We start from the raw sequence: 16763 nt of genomic DNA on the forward strand, positions 1-16763 counted from the left end.
CTAGGGGATAAAGATAAAGTTGGGTAGATAGATGGAGGTAAGTTCACATATGTGTGAGTTATATGTGTGTATATACTCATGTATATCATCTTACACATGTATATATAGAATTTTTCAAGTGTGTGTATATACCATAATATATATGGTATTTTTGCCCAAAATCTTTTATGCAGGAATGACTTTCAAGTACATATGCTGAAATCTGTTTAAAAAGCCATCAGTGCAAGCCAAGAAATCACAGTCTTAAGAGAAACCTAAATTTTACAGCGTTCACATCGTTGAGTTACAACCAATACTTTTCCCCAGTTCTAAAAACAAAATAGGATGCCCTTGTGAAATCCACTTTTATTTCCCTTTCTTTAAAAGTATTTCTTAAGATTTGACATTTTAATCTGTGTGGTCAAGATAGCATATGGATGCCTAATATCCCTCAATGATTTGTTTTGGTAAAAACTGCCAAATTTGATTATAGTTTTAGCTTAACGTGGTTTGATTATATATATTTGAGCATTCTCGAACTTGTCCTCATGGTTTCCGCTTTGGGTTTTATAAAATCATTTTTTAAAAAACAATCGTCCTGTGTAAGCCTAAAACTTATATGATACTATATGTTAATTATACTGGAATCAAAAATAAAAGGGATGCCTGGGTGGCTCAGTTGGTTGGGCGACTGCCTTTGGTTCAGTCATGATCCTGGAGTCCCCCATTGGGCTCACTCCTCAGTGGGGACTCTGCTCCCTCTGACCCTGCTGCCTCTCATGCTCCCACTCTCTCAAATAAACAAAAATCTTTTAAAATATAAAATAAAATAGGGGTACCTGGATGGTTCAATTGGTTAAGCATCTGCCTTTGGCTCAGGTCATTGCCCAGGGTCCTGAAATAGAGCCCCATCTTGGGCTCCTGGCTAGGTGCGGAGTCTACTTGTCCTTCTCCCTTTGCCCCTCTCCTGGTTCATGCTCACTTGTTCTCTCTCTCTGTCTCCCTTTCTCAAGTAAATAAAAAAAAGTCTTTAAAAAATAATTAAAAAGTGAATAAACAACAGAGAGCAGAATCAGACCTATAAAAAGAAGAATTCAGCTATCATGAGGAGCACTGAGTAATGACTTGCTGAATCACTGTATTGCACACCTGAAACTAATATAACACTGTATGTTAACTACATGGGAATTACAAACATAAATAAATGTTTATGAAGTGAAGGTCGGCCACTGGACCAGGCCAGGTATTTCTCCCTCTTTCTCTGTGCTTCCTGTGGACTCATCAGCTGTCACTTGCATCTCTTATGGTTCCAACTCTTGCCTGGAAGGTCTGGTCTTGGTTTTCCCACCTAGACCTGCACCCCAGCTGTTGTGGCTATCATCCCGAGCTGGCCTCCTTCTGTTCCCCATTTGGCTTTTCAGATCAAACAATGCTGTGTTACTGGCACCTCACATTATTAATTTCTGTCTATTGGATCAGTGGGGGTGGAATCTGTATTCTTGCCTTGCCCCTGACACAAATCATCAAACTTCAACATCCTCAAATTCTAATCTTACTAATGACTTCTTTCCAGGAATAAGTCCTGTTGTCTATAATGCTAATGTGATTTATTTTTTTCTAAAAATATAGATTTCTTGGTTAAAAAAAAAAGGACAGGCTTTCTTTGAAACCTATAATTTCTATGCTGATTTAATTTCTTAACTTCAAAAAGGCATGTGTTGAGATATATTAAAACTGATAATAAGACCATTATTTGAAAAACACTGTGTATCAACTCATTTTGGTCAAATTCAATTATTGGGTCATATTTGAAAGAAAATTGCAGACATCTGTTTCATTAAAAGCTAGCTATTGAGGTGGGAAACCATATTCTTCTCATCAAAACTAGGATAGTTTATTGAAACACACTAATATTGAACAAAAAGCACTTTGGTAAACCACACAAAATACAAAACTTCGCAGCCATCTGGAGAATTTGGAGAATCGATCTGTTTGATAGCTGGATTGTTTTTTAGATGACTGAGATTTTGCCCATTTGTCTTAGTGATGAATTGTTGGTCACACGGAAGAGAAATTCATTGGGACCAGGTTAGGCCAAAATAAGTAAGTAAGTGAAATGATTGGAAAGTGGGGGGCTCAGAGGCAGAAAGTACTCTTGGATCTCTGGAGGGGGTGGGACTTGGAGCCCGGAAGTGGTTAAGGTCCCCCGCAGGCAATTGTCCTGCCGCTTGGCTTCTCCCCGGGGCTTACCCCTCCCTCTCTACACGGGAAGGCATGTCCCAGGGGGAGAGATGCCGACTTGCCCAGTCGGGGCCACACACACACAGTGCAAACACATACGTCCAGGGAGTGTCCTCTCACGGTCCATTTCCTTCTCAGCAGGCACGGAGGGAGCAGCCAAACTGCCAGTCTGTCCACCGCCATGTACACCCGGGCCTGTTTTAAGAAAATATTAGCTTTTTCTAATGACGTAAGATATTTCTATAATATAAACTCATAAAAAGAATATTTTGAGTATAATTGAGTCATTTCTCAATGACATATAGTGATAGTCACCAAATGGCGATGTCTGTTCTGATAACAGATGACTTTAGATTGCTCCGTGTGAGTGTGTGTGAGTGTGTACGTGTGCATGTGCATGTGTGTATGTGTTTGATATTGTATTTTACACATTACAGTTTTTGATTCCTTCTTTCTTGCCAGATGTCACTTGTCATTGTCGATTGGTTTTTGTTACTGCCGAATTTGGTCTTAGAAATCGAATAACCTTTGTTATAATAGTGTATAAAGTGAAGTTGATTAAAGTGAGCGAGGAGGCCTTCTCTCCACTGAAAAAAACTGATGGACCCAAGAGTGTGCACTTTGTCTTTGTTTTTTTGTTTTCTGTTTGTTTTTTCATGTTTCATACATTTTTATGAATTGAAGCTTCATAAGGTAACTTTTGAGAATCAGTATGTGTGTAGAAATATCTGTGTGTATGGATTTTAATTGACAAGTTGGCAGTGTTTCTTCAGACCTTAAATACGTATGTGTACATACATATTTTTAATTTAAGAATCTTTAAGATTCTTAATTTAGGAATTAATTCTTAATTTAAGAATTATAAATTTAATTTGTAATACTATAAGCCCTTTTAATTTTTTATTTTATTTTACTTTTAAAAATTTATTTATTTTTGAGGTTTTATTTATTTATTTGTAAGAGAGCGAGAAAGAGGGAGCACAGGCAGACAGAATGGCCGGGGGTTGGCAGGGGAGAAGCAATCTCCCTGCTGAGCAAGGAGCCCGATGTGGGTCTCGATCCCAGGACGCTGGGATCATGACCTTAGCTGAAGGCAGCTGCTTAACCAACTGAGCCACCCAGGTGTCCCTTCTTTTTTAATTTTTTTTTATTTTTTGGTACATAGAAGGTGATTTTATTAAAGCACAGGACAAAGCGTGTACTTTGTAATCTTATAGTGCTGACCATGCATGAGAAGGGAAATCACTTTGTTAAATAAATGGGAGTTGTGTTTTTGGAGTCACTTTGTGGAGGCCCCCAGTCATTCCATTTTAACATTGATTTCTTTAATGATGCTGCTATGGTCTCTATTTGGTCAAACACATTATGTCTATAATGGGTGGGCTTATGACTCTCAAAGATGCCCAGGTCCTAGTCTGTCTACTCCGTTACTTTACGTGGCAAAGAACTCTACCAAAGTGACTCAGATGACAGATCTTGAGATAGGGAGATGAATCAGCAATTTCAAGGTGGGCTCAGCTGGATCATGTGAGTCCTTAAAGGCAGAGTTTCTCCATCCAGGGTCGGTCAGGAAGATATGATGGAAGACAGGGAGGAGAGGTGAGATGTGAGAGTGAGAAGCTGTTGCTGGCTTTGCATGGAGGACAGGAGCCATGAGGAGGTGAGTGCAGGTGGCCTCTAGAACCTGAGAATAGGAGCAGCCAGCCAGGAAACGGGGACCTCAATCCCACAACTGCAAGTCATTGAATTCTGACAACAATCTTTGTGCTCAGGAAGACTGTTTCTTCCCTAGAGCTTCCAGAAGGGAATGCAGCTCTGATGATATGTTAATTTCACCCACATGAGACCCATCCCAGATTTCTGAACTACAGAATTGCAAAAAAGTAAATTATGTCCTCCTGAGTCACTACATTTGTGGCAGTTCTTTAAGGCAGCAAAAGAAAACTAATACGTGGTCAAAAGTATTTATTTTCTCGCAGTAAATTGGAAATTATTTCTTAAATCATTGAAGTCATTTTATTCCAACCAGGTTTTGATAGATTGTATTTTCCAAAAATGGCTGCACCAGGATTTCCCATCTCACACACTCTTTGAGAACTTTGCCTTACTTCCACAGGAAGGGGAGCTCTCTGTCGTACTGAACCTGGATGGAACTTTGAGATGGCCTCTATGAATGTGGTTTGGCAGAAGTGATTCTGCATGACTTTCAAGACTAGCTTAGGAAAGGCCATGATATCTTCAATAGTATTTTTCTTGTGTGACACTCAACTCGGGAAGCTTTTGGCCATCATTTTAGAAGTCTGGGTACCCTGAGGCTGCCAAATGGAAAGATCACATGGAATGACTACTTAAATATAGACAGAGATGCCCACCAAGGCCCAGGCAACCCGGTCTTCAGCTCTTTAAATGTGCCCAGCCCAGGCACCAGACTTGTGAGTGAAGAGGCCAATACTGTGACCTTAGTCATTTGCCTATGGCCATGAAAGGACCCTGAGCTTTCTGGATGAGTCCAGTCAATACCATACTTCTGAGCAACATAAATTATAATGATTATCTTAATCCATTCTTTTTGGGTGGCTTATTCTCTAATAATAACATGAAAATATATTTTGGGCTCTGAATTTAAATTTAAATTTATACAGAGCTGTGTGATTTCTAGGACTAGATGGAAGAGCATCCACATGCCCATCATTTAGTCCATAATTACTCTGTATTTAAGACAGAACTTGACTTGCCAATACTCACCAATTTTGTTCTCAGTTATCTTATATGGTTTACTCCTCGTTTTCTTGAAATCGTAGAAGACATTTCCTGAATCTTCTCCTGTGTGCTCCTGGGCCCAGCCATATGTGGTCCCTGAAGTCTGCATGCCTGTAGAGTTGGGCATGGTTTCAGTTTTTATATCAAGTCTAGGTTTTATTTTATGCCTCATCTCATTGATGGAAGACTCTTCATGCTTTGTTTTTTCTTTGCTCAATGCCTGGGAGACTTGGAATTGGCTTTCCAAATCCATTACAAGGTTCTTGAAGTGAATTAGATGAATCTGTTTTCAATTTATATTGATTAAGGAGAAACAATGGAACAATATTTAAAACTTAACCCAAACTAAAACTTGCTTTCTTCTTCCTTTATGTTGCTTATAATACATAGCTTAGAATATGTTTTCGCAGTTTTGGAAAATCTCTTGCAGGTGCATAGTACTCAGTCATTAATAACAATCGAAAACTTACACTTCTGCTGTGTTATCTGAGAATGTAGCGTACGATATGGCCAGAACATTAATAATCCTTTATTTTAATTGCAGTTTATTTTGATTTTGAGAATGCTGCTATAGCCTTCTTTTTCAATCCATAATCTTATAAATCATACAAGAGAAGACTGGGGATTTAGAATAGTTCAATATCAGTGTGAAACAGAATAATAAAAATTACACATAAAAGAGATGCGAGGGAACATCTAATCTAATCCTAACATTTTTAGATGTGGCATCATTAATCTAAAGAAACTAAATTAGCTAGTGGCAGAGCCAGAATAAGATAATTCCCCTATCGACGTGTGGCAGGGATATTCTCCTGTGAGGCGGGTGGGGATTCTGGGTTCATCCATGGTGCTGCTGCGTGGTTAGGCTCCAGAACCCAACCAACAACATTCTCTTTGAGATAATCTGTTCATGGGTTCTCAAGAGAAGCCATGACGTAATTAGCTGTCTAGAAAAATAGTGAGCTTTCTAAATGAATCCGTTACTCCTATTGCTAGTGTGGCTGGATTTATTTTTGGAATACTATTTTTTCCCCCACTTTTCAGTTCCCTATTGTTTTGTTTGGTCTTTCCATCTTCACCCCCCACCCTTACACTTGCCATTTGGTCGGGAGGCAGTCTGCTGCTGGCTCACCATCTCACAGAAGGGAAGAAGAACCAGAAGCAGGGGAATAGGAGCCTTTCCCCGTCCTTTTACTTGGCAAAATCCAGGCTCCCCTTTGCCGTATGTTAGAGTTAAGGAGTTTCAAATTTAGCATCCATGATGACCGCAACCACCTAAATTTCATGTCTCCTTTGAGCAAACGATATGTTCTTTTATCAGGAAGATGTTTGCTTTCAAAGAAAGCGTCCATCTCAAACCCTGTTTGCTTTTGCAAAATTAAAAAATAGAGCCTGTACATATACACGTATATATCCAGAGAGGCAGACGTGTTCATCTCAGGGACCGATTTATGTTAAGAGATTGCATCTCTCTGTGCCACGCTACCACTTCAGAAAGGAGTCCGCTTTGAGAGTGGCTTTTCACCACTGACCATGCTTGAGGCCATGTTCCTTATTCCATGTTTCTTATTAATGACTGTTGTTTTATTCTGGATTGGTTGTGCTCCTGTATTGTTGTAGTCTTTGGGGGGCTGTTGTAACAAGTTACCATAGATTAGGTAGATAAAAAACATTTATTTCTTGTAGTTCTTGAGGTTGGGAAGTCCAAGATTGAGGGGCCAGCAGATGTGTCTCGTGAAGGCTCGCTTCCTGGTCGGTCTTCTTACCATGCCCTAACATGATGGAACGCAGAGAGGGAGCAAGCAAACTCTCTCCTGTCTCTTCTTAACTAATCCCATTTTGAGAAGCATGATGACCCAATTCCCTCCCTAAAGCCCCATCTTCAAATACTATCCCCTTAAAGGTTAGAATTGCAATATAGGAATTTTGGAGAAGGTGGAGGGGGCAAATACTCAGTCCATAGCAACAAAGCAAGTATCTTTATTTTTTTTTTTAATTTATTTGTCTGACATTCTATAAAATGAGTATTACCAGTAGTGCATTCCTCTTCAGAGCGCCGGTTGTGTTGCTTGTCTTTCTTTGCGTTCCATTTCTTCATGTTGCTTTTAGAATCTGGGTTTGGAAGCGTATTTTGTACAGAAATTTCTCCATTTGGTGTGGCTCTTTTTTTTCTTTCTCTCGTGCCCTGTCTTTTTGCCCCTAACCTGTCTAGCTGGGAGTTTTGCATTCGACTCCACCAGGCCCTTTCAGGCCCCATTTCTAAATCCAGGGATTTTAATGGCCATGTGGAGTTACTGCTTCAGAAACTGTTGGAGGGAGGGACAGTTCATCCTCACAGCCAGGCAGTGGCTTTGCCCCTGTGGTATCAGCTCCTTTCCTCCCCAGCCTTGCTACTTAACGGGGAGCCCGGGCCCAGCTGGTGTCCAGCCTCCTTTCCCGCGGGCTGGGTTATTTGTATTGTGTTGGTGCCATAACAAATTCACACGGACATAGTGGCCTAGATAATACAGATTTATTATTTTATAGTTCTGGAGGTCACGAGTCAACATGGGTCTCAATGGGCTAAAATCAAGGTGTTGACAAGGCTGCGCTTCTTTCTCGAGAATCCAAGGCAGAAGCTGTTTTCTTACTTTTCTAGTGTCTCGAGGCTTTCCTCATTCCTTGTGACCCCTCCCACAATCAAAGTCAACCGTGGCCAGGCAGGACTTTTTTGTGTCCCATCACTCTGGCACTGACACTCTATCTGTCTGTTTCACTTTCAAGGACCCTTATGATTGCATTGGGTCCACCCAGATAGTTTAGAACAATCTCCATATTTTAAGGTCATTTGATTAGCAACCTTAGTTCTATCTGCATCTTTAATACCCCTTTGCTGTATAATGTAACATATCTATTAGGTCCTGGAATTAGGATGTGGACATCTTTGGAAGGCCATTATTTTGTCATCACAGTGGGGTATAGGGATGGCCTTGGGGTTCATTCGCCAGCTCTGGTCTCCAGCTGTGTGCCTGGATCCAGTGACCCATCTCATCATGAACAGTGCTGGCCCCATTGACTCCTCCAGCTGCTTTTCTGGAGACCAGCAAGCTGAGATCCTCAAAACCCTAGCAGTTTTGGATATTTGTTTTATTTCTAATTCAGAGAGCTGTTCATTTGTTATTTTGGACCATGCATGTCTTTGTGATTCTCTATTTTTCTATTTGATCTTTCTTAAGAGTTTGGAACAGTGAGGGTTATGAAGTATGAATCTGCTTTGTCATCTTGACGTGGGAGTCCTCTAAATTCTAGTAGCAGCTGAGCCTGGAGCACTCAGATGCATCCTTAGGAAAATTTAAAATACGTGGCAAATTGTCAGATAGGAGCAATGAATGTTGTGTTAGTTTCCTAGGGCTACCATAACAAAGTAACACAAACTAGGCGTCCTGAAACAAGAGAAATTTGTTCTCTCACAGTTCTGAATCCCAGAAGTCTAAAATAAAGGTGTTGGCAGGGCCACACTCCCTCTGAAGGGAGCTCAGCTTCTGGGCTCCAAGCACTCCTTGGTTTGAGAGGGCATCCCTCCAACTCTGTTTCTCTCTGTGTGTCTCCTCTGTATCCCTGAGTCCAAGTGCCCCTCTCCTTTCTCTTACAAAGACACCAGTCGTTGGATTGAGGACCCAGTTTGATTTTGTCCTACTTGGATGATATCTGCTGAGACCCTATTTCCAAGTAAGGTCACATCCACAGAGAGCAGGGGTTAAGAGTTGAAAACAAATGTCAAGGGAACATAACTCAACCCACCATAGATGTATTTTTAAAAAAATGTTTCATGAGCATTTGTTTTGTTTGCCCATTTAAGGTTAACATTTCTGGGCACCTGGGTGGCTCCCTAGGTTAAGCTACCGACTCTTGATTTCAGCTCAGGTCTTGATCGTGGGTCATGAGTCTGGGCCCCGAGTTGGGCTCCACATTGGACATGGAGTGCACTTGAAAAAAATTAATAAATAAATAAGTAAAGATAAAGTTGATTATAGAGATTGAGTCAGCTGTCTTTCCCCTGTGTCCCTGTCCCCTGCCCAGTGTTTGCTAGTGAGTTGCTGTTCAGTAACCACTATTGACTGGCTGTTGGCCGTAGCGTGCTAACTTTCCCAAGATCAGCTAAAGCTAGAGGGGAAGTGGAGTTTGCAGTATTTTCCAAAGCAGCTGTGTTTATAGATTCACACTGCAGTACAATACTCTCTCAGAGGGAGCCTTTGTGGAATGCAGTGTGAAATAAAGGAGAAAACACAGAACGAGAAGACATTCTGAAATGAGATCAAGTTGGCTCTGCATTTGGTGGCGGGGGGCAGGGGCAGGAAAGACATTTCTGAGCGTGTTACTAAAGGTGAAAACCAAAAAGAAACATCTCAATAGATTTGACTGCCTTTTGATACTTTACTGTGTCAGAGAAGATTATTATCGAAGTAAAAAGTAGAGGACAAGGAAGGGAGACAAAAGCAGTCAGTCAGGAGTCTGCTCAGCTCTGAGTGATGCGGTGATAAAGGAAACGGGAACCTTCCCGGTAGAGAACGATCAGTCTTGCTGTAGCGTGAAGGATGCTCATTTTCAGTTTAATAAGACATGATGCCTCAATCTGATTTGGAAAAACTAAACTAATAATGCTTTTTGTGTGTGTGGTTGCAATTTTATCTTATCTGTTTAAAACCATGACTGTTTGAAAAGCAAGACTATATTTCCAAAAATAATGTGTGCGTGTGTGTGTGTGTGTCTGTGGATAAAACCACATTGCACTGAATTTTATTAAGGTAAGATAAAACCATAAATAAATATTCTTATGGGAGTGGAGAGATTAAATCATGTTTAAGAAGTTATTTAAGCTGACTTGATATGAATATATTTCACCATGTGTATAGAGCTTCTTTAAAACAAAACTGCAAAGTAATAATTACTTTTTTTTAACGCAGTTTACGAGGTGTTTAATTTTAGCTTCATATGCAAAGAAACTCACAAATCCCTATAGAAATTTCTCAGCTTCTCGGCCTCCCTTCTCTACCCATCCCTCATGCTTTTTTCTTGTTTGCCCCAAAGCCTTGACCATCTGCTTCTCAAGGTGCTGCTGTTGCATTTATAAAGCTGGGGTGCTCAGTGCTTGCTCTGAGGTCTCCCCCAGACAGAGCAGGTGTCAAGATTTTCTGCTTACCATCCCATTCCCTCCTTTTTACAAATTAGGGCTCAGCTGCAGTATCCACCAGGGGGAGAGGAGTCAAGTAAAGCGAGGGCATCCTTCATGCTATCTGAGATGCTCATCCCGCCTCCCCCTCATCCCCTGCACCATTCCAGAAGCATCTCCTTTCATCCTCAGGTGGCTTCAATTCCTTGATGTTGGTCGAACAGGCCAGGTCCGGGATATGAGCACAGGACCACCATTTCCAGACCAGGCCTCTCCACTCCACAGGGCTATGAGGACACCTGGGGAGGACCAGTGTGTGTCTGACTCATGAGCAGTTCCCCAGATACCAGAAGCGGCGGGGAGAGGGGTAATCACAGAGGTCGTGAAGCCGCTAGTTGTGTATAAAGTTGTGTATATCTTAAAACTCTATGGCACACAAAAATATTCCAAAATGTTACTATTACTGAATATCCACTGGTTAATGACTACTTTGTTTTTACCCCAATGTGTCATTTTTATCAAAGGAAAGAATCAGGATCTTGGGTTTCAAACGGAAATCAGGACAGATTGTGGAGTACCCACTGGTCCAAGAAATGGGAGAGTCGACTTACATATTGAAGCAGGGACCAGGGAAAACATCCAGAGTTGTTTTCTTTCCAGCTGTACCCTGCAGACTTCTCTGTGCGTGTGTGTGTCTGTGTATGAAATCACACACTGAAATCCTCTGAAGGATCCCTGCATGGAGTTTGCAGCGTATTTCGGATGTGTCTGTGTGAAAGAAATGTCTGCTGGGTTCAGGGAACAGGGAGGTACCCTTGTTTTAACACCCAGTGATACGGGTCCTGTAAAGTCCCGAGTACACTCGGGAATTTGCACATTTTGGGGAAGGAATGCATCCTGTGAGCCATCTCATGAGCAAAGTATGATTTTCACTTTTCAGATAAGGAAACCGAGGGGGATTCATCTACTTACCTGACATCACCTAACGTCCAGAGGTAAAAACCAAGATTTCCCTCCAGTTCTAATGCCAAAGCCCATGTTGCTAAGTTCGCTGTGAAACTACCACAGCATGCACATCGTTTCCCTGTTGTAAGTTCAGAAGGCAGATATGGTAGAATAAAGGACAGTTGTTGCAAGCCTTGAGCCTGTGTGCATCCATTTGACCCTGGCATGTCCCTGAGCGTGGAAGGTATGAGACACCCAAAGTGTCCAGTGCTTGTGTACCAGTAGGAGGAAGGAGAGCCACTGGGATTTTGGAAAGCTGAGCAGAATGAGCAGAAAAAAGAGGTTGATTGTGAACATGGAACTATCAGTGATCTGGACTCAGCTGTACTCTTTGGATGCGATCTAACAGATTTGACAGACCAGCACAGTTCCTAGGAATCAGAAATAGCATTATGGTTCAACGACTGGTCCACACATGCTCCACAGTAACCCACTCACCCACCCCGAGCGGCTAAGCCCTGGATTTGTTCCCTTCGACTGACCCTTCCCTATGAAATGTATGAATGAGGTTCATCTTGGCGGTCCCACTTTTGCCTGGCCTCTGGCCAAGGAGGTAGTTGACACGAGGCCTGGTCTGCCTTATAACATCTACATAAGAAGATATTCCTCCTGTTTTATTTATTGATTAAAAAGACTCTATTTATTTATTTGAGAGAGAGAGAGAGAATGCACACGAGCTGGGGGAGGGGCAGAGAGAGAAGGAGAAGTACGCTCCACATGGAGCAGGGAGCTCAATGCAGGACTCCATCCCAGGACCCTGGGATCACGACATGAACGGAAGGCAGATGCTTAACAACTGAGCCACCTAGGCATTCATTCTTCATGTCTTAAAGTAATGGGAGCACATTTTAAAATGTGGCTTTGTTAATTTTCCTGATGAGTCACTGAGTCTGAGAGGTAGGGTGGAGCCTGAAGGTTTCTGGTTAGAATTGCCCCGTGCCCCTGATGTCCCCTCAGTTGTCTGAATCTTGAGCCGGCTGACAACATGAGACCATCTCAGTAGGAATAAGGACATTCTGAGGTTCATGAAAATTTTAGTGAATCTAGTTCAGTGTTTGGAGCCTCAGCTGGTGGCACTGATTCTAGAACTTATTTCCAACAGGCAGGAAATACTGTTCTGGCTGAGAAACTCAAATATATGTAGATTATTATCTTACCTCTTCTCGGTAGCAAAAGTTGGAAGTAACAAGGAACCTTCTGGGGCATAGAAAAATGACAAAAGCCAAAGGCAGTTTGAGCTGGGGAAAGGCACCGAGCTGAAAAACAGGAGCTAGTCTTGGAAGGCAGTGAGCAGGAACACGAAGAAGACTCTGTGTGAAGGGAGTTTGAGACGTGTGTTGAAACAGAGAGCTCGTGATGGTGGGTGGCCCATCTAGCCAACAGACACAAGGGCCTGGCAGAGGTGGGGGTCCCAGGTGAAAAAGTGAGTTTCTCACATTGATAAATGGCCCTCGTCTTCAAAGCAGGATTCTGTGTTGTCCTTGTTCTATGAAAGAGTAGTTCAAGATGGACAACAATGACAGAATAATACAGTAGTTCTTCTCCGCTCTCTCTCCATGAAAGCCTGTGGGAACGGACAAACCAGGCCTGTCCCAGAGCAACCACACGCCTCAGGCTCCTGTCACGGGCTTCCTTGTGACCAGTCTGAGCGCAGAGAAAAGAATAAGATTATTTCTTTAGAGTTTTAAATCTTCATCTTTCAACTTTATTTGGGGTTGAAGCTAAAGAAAAAAAAAATTAGATTTTTAAAATATGCCCTTAATATCAGTAATTGTGCTCTTCAGCTTTTCTACCATGGGAGGAAATAAATAGCATTAGATGAAAATTCACACCGTAATTGAAATAGGATCTTCAATTAGAATACTTGGTGTTTGGAAAAAATTGAGTTGGTGTATTTATATGAAGGGCAGGATTTAATGTGCACCTTTAATTAATAAATGAAGATGATCCATAGGCTTGATTAATGTGTGCGATGAGAGATACGGGAGGTGTGCTGTTTGAAAGTGATGACTGCTAGGTCACATATAAAACTGGAAAGACGGTGAAACATGAGAGCGAGCTTTAATTTGGAATCAAAATGCCGGGGGCGCCTGGGTGGCTCAGTGGGTTAAGTCAGACTCTTGATTTCGGCTCAGGTCATGATCTCAGAGTCTTTGAGATCCAAGCGCTGGGTTGGGCTCTCCCTGCTGGGCCTGGAACTTGCTTAAGAGGAACCTCCCTCTCCCTCTGCCGTTACCCCCCAAGTCCTCCTGTGCATGCACGCTCTCTCTCTCTCTCTCTGTCTCTCTAAAAACAAAAACAAAAACAAAAAAACTGGCTACTAAAGTTAATGAATTTGAGCCTCAGTTTTTAACGTAACAAATGAGAATAATAACCCTAGTCTTGCTAATGTCAGGCTAGGTCCAGGGGTATAATGCTGAGGAAAAGTACATACAATCCTTGCCATCAGCGAGTTTATAGTGTAACAGGGGATGGAGAGAAATTCCAAATAATTAGTAACTGCCTATAAAATTATAGCAAACAGTTGTATAATCACAATCTACATTTAGAATTCTGAAAATCTGGAAATAAATACTGTTTAAACCTGTGTTTGGAAGTCAGCGCTAGTTCTTTATTTAGAGGACCTCCAAAGAGCATACTTAAAATTGATATGAGAAATGATTTAAAACAATAGAGACAGCCTTGCCTTCGCTTCTGGATTTTTCCTCCCTGCTTCAAGTTAGTATGTGACCTACTAATCAGTGATTAGGTGAAAATTTTCCTGGAGACACTCAGAACCCAGAGTCCAGACAGCCCGACTCATGCTAGCAACCACCAAAGCAGGTTCTACCTTTCCTATCGTGTGAGTTTTAAAGTAAAAAGGATAGTGGTGGACCAGAAGAGCTGGCCAGACGCTCTTTTTGGTTGGTGAGGAATATTTTCGAGGTAACAGCTCTGGGCAGGAGTCAAGACGTTGTTGCTACTGAGGTCTTTTTTCATTGGAGCAAAAGATTTAACAGAGGAGTTGAAAACACGCAGAACAAAGGACCATAAATTAAGGGTCTGTTTATGTTTTGGTGATTTACTTAGCCCAGTGTCCCCTCCTGTTATTGCTGCTTTAGGGCTCCGGAGCTCACACATCAGGTGTATTACCAGGCATAGTTTCACCTTTATTGTATAACTCATCACTTTCCTCATTATCAGAACTGTTTGCCTTTCATCGTCATCACCAAGATACCAAAATGTGTTTGATTTAGTGACTTTATTACGACAGTCTGTCAACAGTTATGTGCCCTCTGCCTGTGATTAGCTGGCTTTATGTCCCTGGGCACGCCACAGTGCATGTGAGGGTCTGGTCATGTGCATTTCCCTGTGACTCTCCCTCGCTAGGCAGGACCTTGCCATCGATCAAAAATTGACTAACTATGTTCGTGTTATTGCTGATAACTAATTACCCTTCCACACTTTGTAAGAGTCCCACACCATTTCTTGCAAACACAAATAGATGACTAGTTTGGCAGCATTGCCAACTTTCAGAGCGTAGAAATGAACATTTTTTGAAATGTGATTGCAAGAAAGAAAATTCTAAGGAACACCCTTATCTGAAAGGAACCAATTGCAAAATGTGGCAACCCACATTTGTAGGGACAAAATTCAGTATATCGCTGAAGAAAGTTTGTAAGAATTCGAAGGCATGCCAAGGACTACCTTTTCACAGGTTTTCTGCTTCTGTATAAAAATAGTCTCCATAGTTTATTTCAGGGACTAGTTTTCAGCAGTCCAAGTAACCTGCAAGGTCATACATTTTACCTGTATTTGTTTAAAGTGTCTGTGTTGCAAAAAAATAGGGACAGCAGGATGTTCTGGTTATATTGTAACTGGTTCACCTTTAAAAGTCTTTATACCCTTTCTTTAAAGAGGTAAGAGAATGTCTCAGCAGTTTGTAGGAAATCGCATTGCTCGTTTGTCGGAGAGTGCTGGGGTTTTTTCAGCAAGGACCAGGATGTCACAGTCATTCCTGGTCTTATCTTTTCTCACCTTTGGCACCTAATAAATCAGAAGCTTCCCAGGGAAATTGAGCCTCCTGGGAATCAGTGCATGGAGATCTCCAGAAAGTTTCTGTGGGAAAGAAACATCAGCAAGGACTTGAGAATCACACTGTTTGAATATATTCAAGGTGAAGGTTCTCTTTCTTTTCCCCTGGATAAAGAAAAGCAAGAGAAAAAACATCTGCCTTTGTCTCTGCTTCATGACTTTCTGTACAATGACTAAAATTTTCATGCTTATTAGTGCTTATTACTATGAAAATGTCTGTTCCACAACTAAGCCTACAGATAAAATGTGGCCTTTTCGAAAGATACAAGAATAAAACAAAAGAAAGCCCAGGAAAATACTTTCATGACCTTGGGATAGTCAAGAATCTTCTATAATAGGGCACAAAAAGCACTAGCTTTAAAGGAAAAAGTTCCTCAATTGAACTACATTAAGAATTTCCATGAATCAGAAAACATCCCTGAGAAGGTAAAAAGGCAAGCCACGAAGTAGGAGAAGACATCTGCAATATAATTTTCAAGCTCTATGAAGAATTCCTACAAAGCAGCCGTAAAAAGGAAAATCCTTGAAAATTGTGCACAAAATGTTAAGTGAGCACTTTATAAAATAGGCCATTCCAGTGGCCAATAAACAGGTGAAAATGTGGCCACTATTTTCTGTTCCCTGAGGAGACAATACATAAATGAATAGATAGATGGACAGCATGAACCTAAATTCAAAAACATGAGAAATAACAAGTGTTGGCATGGGTGTAGAGGAAAAGGAGCGCTCTTGCTCTGTTGGTGGGAATGCGAACTGGGACAGCCACTCCAGAAAACAGTATGGCGCCTCCTCAGAAATTTAAAAACAAAGTTACTGTATGATCTACTAATTCCACTACTAGGTATTTACCCAAAGAATACAAAAACACGACCCGAGCCGAAGGCAGTGGCTTAACACACTGAGCCACCCAGGCGCCCCAACCTCATACGTTTATTGTAACATTATTTATAAGTGCCGAATTATGGAAGCCACCCAAGTATCCATTGACGGATAAATGGGTAAAGAAAATATGTTGTATATTAAAATATACACAATGAAATATTACTCACCATAAAAAAGCATGAAATCTTGCCATTTTGCAACAACATGATTGGAACTAAAGGGTATAATGTTAAGTGAAAAAATTCCGTTAGAGAAAGACAAATACCATATGATTTCAGTCATATGTGGAATTTAAGAAACAAAACAAATGAACAAAGAAAAAAGGAGATAAACCAAGAAACAAACTCTTAGCTCTAGAGCACACACTGATGGTTACCAGAGGGGAGGTGGGTGGGGGAATGGAGGAAAGAGGTGAAGGGGATTAAGAGTATATTATCGCTCAGTGGGTAAAAGCCTCTGCCCTTGGCTCAGGTCATGATCTCAGGGTCCTGGGATCAAGCCCGCATTGGGCTCTCTGCTCAGCAGGGAGCCTGCTTCCTCCTTTCTCTCCACCTGCCTCTCTGCCTCCTTGTCATCTCTGTCAAATAAATAAATAAAATCTTTTTAAAAAAGTACATTATCATGGTAAGCACAGACTAATGTACAGAATCGTTGAATCACTATATTGTATACC

This window comes from Mustela nivalis (genome assembly GCF_964662115.1).
Source record: "Mustela nivalis genome assembly, chromosome: 18".
Taxonomy (NCBI): Eukaryota; Metazoa; Chordata; class Mammalia; order Carnivora; family Mustelidae; genus Mustela; species Mustela nivalis.